This window comes from Dermacentor albipictus, chromosome 8 (assembly GCF_038994185.2).
Source record: "Dermacentor albipictus isolate Rhodes 1998 colony chromosome 8, USDA_Dalb.pri_finalv2, whole genome shotgun sequence".
In the NCBI taxonomy this organism is placed as follows: Eukaryota; Metazoa; Arthropoda; class Arachnida; order Ixodida; family Ixodidae; genus Dermacentor; species Dermacentor albipictus.
The window spans coordinates 49,077,566-49,086,061 of record NC_091828.1 but is presented as its reverse complement, the minus strand read 5'-3'; positions in this window follow the sequence as shown (position 1 = coordinate 49,086,061).

Sequence of the window (8,496 nt, the reverse complement as noted above, 5' to 3'; positions counted from 1 at the left end):
GACCTGAAGTCGAAATCGATAACGATGTCACACGATCAAGCGATACCACCGGAGACCTATCGTAGTCAACACGCCTTGAGTGTGCTCAAAGATCAAGTGAGCCTCCCGCCGCGTTCAAGCATTATTATTTCCGTCGGCACTGAAACACCCGCTGACGTCGAAGGCGTCATCGAGGGTGACCAACATCTACTGCTCGACCGTGAAATTTGCGTCGCAAGAGGGATCGCTCGACTCCACGCAGGGCAAGTGGAAGTTATGCTAACCAACTTCAGCCAAGAGTTCAAGCACATCAACAAAGGCACGACAATCGCATACATCGAGGAAATTGTGGAAACCAGCAATGCCTTTGTCCTCTCAGATTCAGCCGCATCTACCCCGATGAGCATTGTCCCCGAACCAGGCTTCGACGTGAACCCAGGTCTTCCTATGAGTAAGCAGCAACAGATCAGAAGTCTTCTCCGACGATACAAAGACTGCTTTTCGACGTCATCGAGAATTCGACAAACACAAGTTGCAAAGCATCGCATAATAACCGAAGAGAGCGCTCGACCACTCCGCCAGAGCCCTTACCGAGTTTCGACGCGAGAACGTGAAGCTATTAGGCAACAAGTCGACGAAATGCTGCGCGACGACATCATCCAGCCGTCGAAAAGCCCGTGGGCCTCTCCTGTAGTCCTGGTAAAGAAAAAGGACGGAACCCTGCGCTTCTGCGTCGATTATCGTCGACTGAATAAGATCACGAAGAAAGATGTGTACCCCCTTCCACGGATAGACGACGCATTGGATCGACTCTGCAACGCTAAATACTTCTCATCGATGGACCTAAAGTCTGGCTACTGGCAAATAGAAGTCGACGAGAGAGATCGCGAAAAGACTGCCTTCGTCACGCCAGACGGCCTGTACGAGTTCAAGGTCATGCCATTCGGACTGTGCTCGGCGCCTGCAACGTTTCAGCGCGTCATGGACACGGTGTTAGCCGGACTGAAGTGGCAGACGTGCCTTGTTTACCTGGATGACGTCGTTGTCTTCGCCGGGAATTTCGACGATCACCTTAGGCGGCTTGCGACCGTGTTAGAAGCCATCAAGTCATCAGGGCTCACTCTGAAGCCGGAAAAGTGCCGTTTCGCTTACGATGAGCTTTTGTTCCTAGGCCACGTGATCAGCAAATCAGGAGTACGCCCCGACCCACAGAAGACAGCTGCCATCGCAAAGTTCCCGCAGCCAACCGACAAGAAGGCAGTGCGCAGATTCCTTGGCATGTGTGCCTACTATAGGCGCTTTGTCAAGGACTTTTCACGCATCGCGGAGCCGCCAACACATCTAACCAAATGTGATGTCGCGTTCAAGTGGGAAACGCCTCAGGCCAAGGCATTTCAAGAATTCAAACGACGCATGCAGTCGCCGCCGGTACTTGCGCACTTCGACGAGAACGCCGATACTGAAATCCACACTGACGCCAGTAGCCTAGGCCTCGGTGCCGTCCTAGTCCAGAGAAAAGAAGGACTTGAAAGGGTGATATCGTATGCTAGCCGGTCGCTGTCAAAAGCGGAAAGCAACTATTCCACGACTGAAAAGGAATGCCTCGCCATCATTTGGGCTACAGCTAAATTCCGCCCTTACCTCTATGGCAGGCCATTCAAAGTCGTCAGTGACCATCACGAATTGTGTTAGCTAGCTAACTTAAAGGACCCTTCAGGACGGCTGGCGCGGTGGAGCCTCAGACTACAAGAATACGACGTCAACGGTAATATACAAGTCCGGAAGAAAACACTCCGACGCCGACTGCTTATCGCGCGCCCCCATCGATCCCCCGCCGCCAGACGACGAGGACGACGACGCCTTCCTTGGGATAATAAGCGCGGAAGACTTCACTAAACAGCAACAAGCCGACCCGGAGCTAAAATGTCTCGTCGAGTATTTGGAAGGGAACACCGACGTTGTCCCTAGGGCATTTAAGCGCGCGTTGTCTTCATTCACGCTACAAAACAACCTGCTCGTGAAGAAGAACTTCTCGCCAGTCCGCACCAGCTACCTTCTTGTTGTACCGTCAGCGCTGCGTCCAGAAATACTGCATGCCCTACATGACGATCCGACCGCAGGACACCTCGGTTTTTCCCGGACACTCTCGAGGATACAACAAAAGTATTATTGGCCGCGCCTGACCGCCGACGTCGCCCATTATGTCAGAACATGCCGGGACTGTCAGCGACGTAAGACACCGCCGACAAGGCCAGCCGGATTATTACAGCCAATCGAGCCTCCTTGCCGACCATTCCAGCAGATCGGGATGGACTTGCTGGGACCCTTTCCGACGTCAACAACCGGAAATAAGTGGATCGTCGTGGCGACAGACTACCTCACCCGCTTCGCTGAAACTAAAGCACTGCCGAAAGGTAGCGCAGCCGAAGTGGCGAAATTTTTTGTCGAAAACATCCTGCTTCGACATGGCGCCCCAGAAGTCCTCATCACCGACAGGGGAACGGCTTTTACAGCAGAGCTCACCCAAGCCATTCTGCAGTACAGCCACACAAGCCACAGGAGGACAACTGCCTACCATCCGCAGACGAATGGTCTCACGGAGCGCCTGAACAAGACGCTTGCCGACATGCTAGCGATGTACGTCGACGTGGAACACAAGACGTGGGACGCGGTCCTGCCGTACGTAACCTTTGCGTACAACAAGGCGGTGCAAGAAACAACACAGATCACGCCGTTCAAGTTGGTTTACGGCAGGAACCCGACGACGACGCTCGACGCCATGTTGCCGCACGTAACTGACGAAGAGAATCTTGACGTCGCTACCTATCTACAGCGCGCCGAAGAAGCCCGACAACTCGCCCGCCTACGGATCAAAAGCCAGCAGCGTACCGACAGCCGACACTACAACCTCCGACGACGCTTCGTCGAGTACCAGCCCGGCGACCGTGTTTGGGTATGGACCCCGATACGCCGACGAGGACTCAGTGAAAAACTACTCCGACGCTATTTCGGACCCTACAAGGTCATCCGACGTATTGGCGCACTGGACTATGAGGTCGTGCCAGACGGCATTTCGCTATCACAGCGGCGCCGCTCACGACCTGAAATAGTCCACGTTGTGCGACTCAAGCCGTACTACCAGCGTTAATGAACTTTGGGGCTTTCCGTGACTGACCTTTGGACTTTGTTTCTTTTCGTTGTTTTGTTACTTATGTTTAATAAGTGTCCTTTTGTGTTTCGCTCTCTTATATTTGTAGCATCGGGACGATGCTTTTTAAGAGGGGGGTATTGACACGTGTACTTATCTTAATCGGGCGACCACGTTTCGCCGCTTAACTGTTATCGCACAGCGCGGGACGCGCCTGCATGCATCCGACGTTTCTGGAAAGTTATCGATGCTTCTACCCGGCTGTCTGCTGTCGCTAAACCTTGTGTTATTTGATTTTATCGCGTAACGCGAATGGTGTAGAACTTTGTGGAAGGCACGCGGGTCCGAACGATTAGTCTGGAACATTCGACGAGTGCTCTATAAAAGCCGACGCGCTTGACCCGCTGATCAGATTTTCGACGATCGCCGAGCGTGTTCGCCGCTATCGTTGCGCTATAAGTGTAGCCTGTTTTGTGGGCACAGGTTCGCCCAATAAAAGTTAGTTTTCTTGTTCACAGTATTGCTACTGTCTTATTCAACGTCACCACCACGTGACAATATCATAGGGCTCAGTGAAGTTAGGAGGCCAGAAGAAGCATATACAGTGCTAAAAAGCGGGCACTTCCTGTGCTACCGGGGCTTAGCGGAGAGAAGAGAACTAGGCGTCGGATTCCTGATTAATAAGAATATAGCTGGTAACATACAGGAATTCTATAGCATTAACGAGAGGGTGGCAGGTATTGTTGTGAAACTTAATAAGAGGTACAAAATGAAGATTGTACAGGCCTACGCCCCTACATCCAGTCATGATGACCAGGAAGTCGAAAGCTTCTATGAAGACGTGGAATCGGCGATGGGTAGAGTGAAAACTAAATACACTATACTAATGGGCGACTTTAATGCCAAGGTAGGCAAGAAGCAGGCTGGAGACAAGGCCGTGAGGGAATATGGCATAGGCACTAGGAATATCAGGGGAGAGTTATTAGTAGAGTTTGCGGAACGGAATAATATGAGGATAATGAATACCTTCTTCCGCAAGCGGGATAGCCGAAAGTGGACGTGGAGGAGCCCGAACGGCGAGACTAGAAATGAAATAGACCTCATACTCTGCGGTAACCCTGGCATCATACAAGATGTGGACGTGCTCGGCAAGGTGCGCTGCAGTGACCACAGGATGGTAAGAACTCGAATTAGCCTAGACCTGAGAAGGGAACGGAAGAAACTGGTACATAAGAAGCCGATCAATGAGTTAGCGGTAAGAGGGAAAATAGAGGAATTCCAGATCAAGCTACAGAACAGGTATTCGGCTTTAACTGAAGAAGAGGACCGTAGTGTTGAAGCAATGAACGACAATCTTGTGGGCATCGTTAAGGAGTGTGCAATGGAAGTTGGTGTAACTCCGTTAGGCAGGATACCAGTAAACTATCGCAAGAGACGAAAGATCTGATCAAGAAACGCCAATGTGTGAAAGCCTCTAACCCTACAGCTAGAATAGAACTGGCAGAACTTTCGAAGTTAATCAACAAGCGTAAGACAGCTGACATAAGGAAGTATAATATGGATAGAATTGAACATGCTCTCAGGAACGGAGGAAGCCTAAAAACAGTGAAGAAGAAACTGGGAATCGGCAAGAATCAGATGTATGCGTTAAGAGACAAAGCCGGCAATATCATTACTAATATGGATGAGATACTTCAAGTAGCTGAGGAGTTCTATAGAGATTTATACAGTACCAATGGCACCCACGACGATAATGGAAGAGAAAATAGTCTAGACGAATTCGAAATCCCACAGGTAACGCCGGAAGAAGGAAAGAAAGCTTTGGGAGATATGCAAAGGGGGAAGGCAGCTGGGGAGGATCAGGTAACAGCAGATTTGTTGAAGCATGGTGGGCAGATTGTTCTACAGAAACTGGCCACCCTGTATACGCAATGCCTCATAACGTCGAGCGTACCGGAATCTTGGAAAAACGCTAACATAATCCTAATCCATAAGAAAGGGGACGCCAAAGACTTGAAAAATTATAGACCGATAAGCTTGCTGTCTGTTGCCTACAAAGTATTCACTAAGGTAATTGCAAATAGAATCAGGAACACCTTAGACTTCTGTCAACCAAAGGACCAGGCAGGATTCCGTAAAGGCTACTCAACAATAGACCATATTCACACTATCAATCAGGTTATAGAGAAATGTGCGGAATATAACCAACCCTTATATATAGCTTTCATTGATTACGAGAAAGCATTTGATTCTGTCGAAACCTCAGCCGTCATGCAGGCATTACGGAATCAGAGTGTAGACGAGTCGTATGTAAAAATACTGAAAGATATCTATAGCGGCTCCACAGCCACCGTAGTCCTCCATAAAGAAAGCAACAAAATCCCAATAAAGAAAGGCGTCAGGCAGGGAGATACGATCTCTCCAATGCTATTCACAGCGTGTTTACAGGAGGTATTCAGAGACCTGGATTGGGAAGGAATGGGGATAAAAGTTAATGGAGAATACCTTAGTAACTTGCGATTCGCTGATGATATTGCCCTGCTTAGTAACTCAGGGGACCAATTGCAATGCATGCTCACTGACCTCGAGAGGCAAAGCAGAAGAGTGGGTCTAAAAATTAATCTGCAGAAAACTAAAGTAATGTTCAACAGTGTCGGAAGAGAACAGCAATTTACAATAGGCAGCGAGGCGCTGGAAGTCGTAAGGGAATACATCTACTTAGGGCAGGTAGTGACTGCGGATCCGGATCATGAGACGGAAATAATCAGAAGAATAAGAATGGGCTAAGGTGCGTTTGGCAGGCATTCTCAGATCATGAACAGCAGGTTGCCATTATCCCTCAAGAGAAAAGTGTATAGTAGCTGTGTCTTACCAGTACTCACCTACGGGGCAGAAACCTGGAGGCTTACGAAAAGGGTTCTACTCAAATTGAGGATGACGCAACGAGCTATGGAAAGAAGAATGATAGGTGTAACGTTAAGGGATAAGAAAAGAGCAGATTGGGTGAGGGAACAAACGCGAGTTAATGACATCTTATTTGAAATCAAGAAAAAGAAATGGGTATGGGCAGGACATGTAATGAGGAGGGAAGATAACCGATGGTCATTAAGGGTTACGGTCTGGATCCCAAGGGAAGGGAAGCGTAGCAGGGGGCGGCAGAAAGTTAGGTGGGCGGATGAGATTAAGAAGTTTGCAGGGACGGCATGGCCACAATTAGTACATGACCGGGGTTGTTGGAGAAATATGGGAGAGGCCTTTGCCCTGCAGTGGGCGTGACCAGGCTGATGATGATGATGATGTCACGCACAGGCACCTCCGGCACCGTGCACACCACGATCTGCACCTGAGGGGAAAGCTCGCGCAAGTCGTCCACCCCCTTCGGCAAGCGCTGGGCTAGTCCTGGCCCTTTCCTGTTTAGGACGTCATTTAGCCCACCTGTTACTACGACAAGGTTGCGCACGTGGGCATTTTCCGTAAGCTTTTCTTTTGCTCGCTCCATGACAGATCTCATTGTCCGCCCTGGAAATGTGCCTACCGCCACTCTTTTGTCGCCTTCCACCCTCTCCACAATTGCTTTTGAGCACCCAGCCATGTTTGAGTCGCCAGCGATAATCACCCTTTCACTCTCTCCTACCTCTCCCTGCTTCCCTGTGTCCTTTTCCGCGTGATTCTGACTCGACACAGGGAATTGTCCCCTGGGCTCCTGCTTTTTCCGCGAGGCCTCGAGGTAGGCGCCGCTCTTTCTAGCTTCCTGTGGCTGCAGCGCCGCCTCACTCGGGGCGTGTTGCGCTGCTTCACTATAGCTACGACGATTTACCGGCGGCGAGCTGGCGACCGCTTGCTTTGGCTCCCTGCCTCCCACTTCGCCTGTAGGGTCTGCCCTACTTTCTGAGTCTTTGCCACCGCTTTGGTGTCCTGACTCGACATTCTCCGCTGTCCGCGTCTCAAGTGCGTCGAGCCGCTTTTTCAGTTCGGCGCTCCTTTCTTTCTCTTCCTGAAGCTCGGCCATAGTATTTACTAATTACTGCGCGGCCTGGGCAGCCTCCACCTTGACGAAATTTTCAACTTTCGCCTGCAGTGCTACCCGCTTCTCCTGCTCCTCCCTCAGGTCTGCCTTAAGCTCTTCGAACTCAGCCGCCCAATTCCCCTCCAGTTTTTGGACGGCTTCCCTGACGCCCTCGCACGACCTGCACGTGAAACTAGACCCCTCCGCGTCTGCTAAATTCTGGAATTCAGTCTCGTCGAGGAAGCACCATCGCAGGCACTCGTCGCACTGCACTTGCTCCCCGTCCCCCGCGGCCTTCACGTTCTTCGATTTCATCTCTAGGCCTACGTCCCTAGGCCCAACGAGCAAGTTCACCAAGTCACTCACGCAAAGCCGACCTCGACCACTATCCCAACAAAAATAAAGAATTACCACTCCCTACTCCATGTAAGAATACGAAGAGCTAGCTGAAAGAATTAAATAGGCCTATCAAATAGGTCCCTCCTACCACCTAGGCCTAACGGGGGAGCCGCCACACCTAGACAAAGCCGGTACGTTTACTCACGCGTTTACTACTCCTACCAAGAATTCAAAAATTTGCGCCCCTACTCCACGCAAAAGAAAACACTTCAAAACACTAGCTAATAAAGATAAAGAAGTACTTAGCTACAACGAAGTCGCTGAGGCCTCGTGCACAGGAGCGTCCGCGAGCCACTTCCGCCACTTCCGCGAGCACCTATCAGCACCGAGAAAAACCCGTCACCAGCGCCCCCATCGTAGCCTTGGCGCGAACTGAGTGCAAGGAGAGCTGTCCGCAAGCGAAGGTGCATAGGCCACAATGGACCCTTCTAATTACGCTGGTGTTGAGGCACGGTTTCCTAAAAATCAAGGACCTGCAAAGCATCTTCCTCCCATCCACGCTTCGGAAAGGAAGCTCAGCAAGGCGAAGCACGTGTACAATATAAAACAAAGTCTCAAGTGTTATTTCGGCGTGCTACAACTCGCAAGTACAGAGAGCATGAGGTTTGTCTATAGGCATATCAGCATAAAGATCTAAGCATTTCAAATTGGTTCATATTGAATATGACCTGAACATAATTATTAAGACTTAAGTATCTCCTACATTTTCATGTATTTTATTGTAATGTTTTGTGTCGCAATTATTTACAGAGATTAAATCCTTTCATAGCCTTTTCCAGGCCAGCAAACATAAAACGTTTTCCAAGGCAGCAAGCAGCGTGCGATCATAACGAAAGTAAGCTTCCTACAGTGCCTACGCGCTGCGTCTTTCTTTCTCTCAGGAGCTACAGCTTCGCTCAGTACCTTAATTTGAGCTTTTCGCAGACGCTTCGAGCAACAAGAGCGCACAAATAATTGTAAATAA